We start from the raw sequence: 524 nt of genomic DNA, 5'->3' as shown, positions 1-524 counted from the left end.
GCGGGGGCAAAGGTGAAGTTCAACTGGCACCTTTTAGTGAAGGAAGACGTCTGGAGACTCCCAAGGTGGTGGGTGATTCTGCAGGGAGTCAGGGTTTTGTAGGGGCTTGGCTGAATCTCCTAGGGGATGTGGTGGTGGTGGTGAGACTCCAGAGACCTCCACTAGCATTAACATGCGCACAGCTGCGAGGGTCTGTGTGTTTCCAAAATGGCGGCAGTGATGTGTGTGGATACCTGGGGTGGCACCAGCATCAGTGCAGGCAAGAAGCGCTTTGGCATGAAAAGGGGGAAGTGTGGTAGCCCTCTGAGCCTGGGGTAGCGTGGTTGGTAACTGTGCCACCTGCAGGAACCACGTTATGAATCTTTGCATAGAATGTCAAGCTAACCAGGTGTCTGCTACTTCTGAAGATGCGCCGTTGCATGGGGGAGTTTAAGCACTTCCCCTGCAACTCCTGCTGCCTCAAAACACGGTAGTTGTGTCCGCTGGACAAGAGAGAGCGGGAATTCCAAAAGTATGGGCATTAG

The 524-nt window shown here is 53.8% G+C and overlaps 1 pseudogene across 1 annotated transcript; it reads left to right on the top strand.

The window, feature by feature from the left end:
- The first annotated feature begins 207 nt into the window (after positions 1-207).
- Positions 208-524, top strand: LOC309970465 (E3 ubiquitin-protein ligase RBX1-like; annotated as a pseudogene). Its single transcript has one exon. The product of its transcript is annotated as an E3 ubiquitin-protein ligase RBX1-like (transcript).

The sequence above is a fragment of the Leucopleurus acutus genome (assembly GCF_964270905.1).
Source record: "Leucopleurus acutus genome assembly, chromosome: 13".
NCBI classification, from domain to species: Eukaryota; Metazoa; Chordata; class Mammalia; order Artiodactyla; family Delphinidae; genus Leucopleurus; species Leucopleurus acutus.
This window is presented reverse-complemented; position numbering and strand designations above follow the sequence as displayed.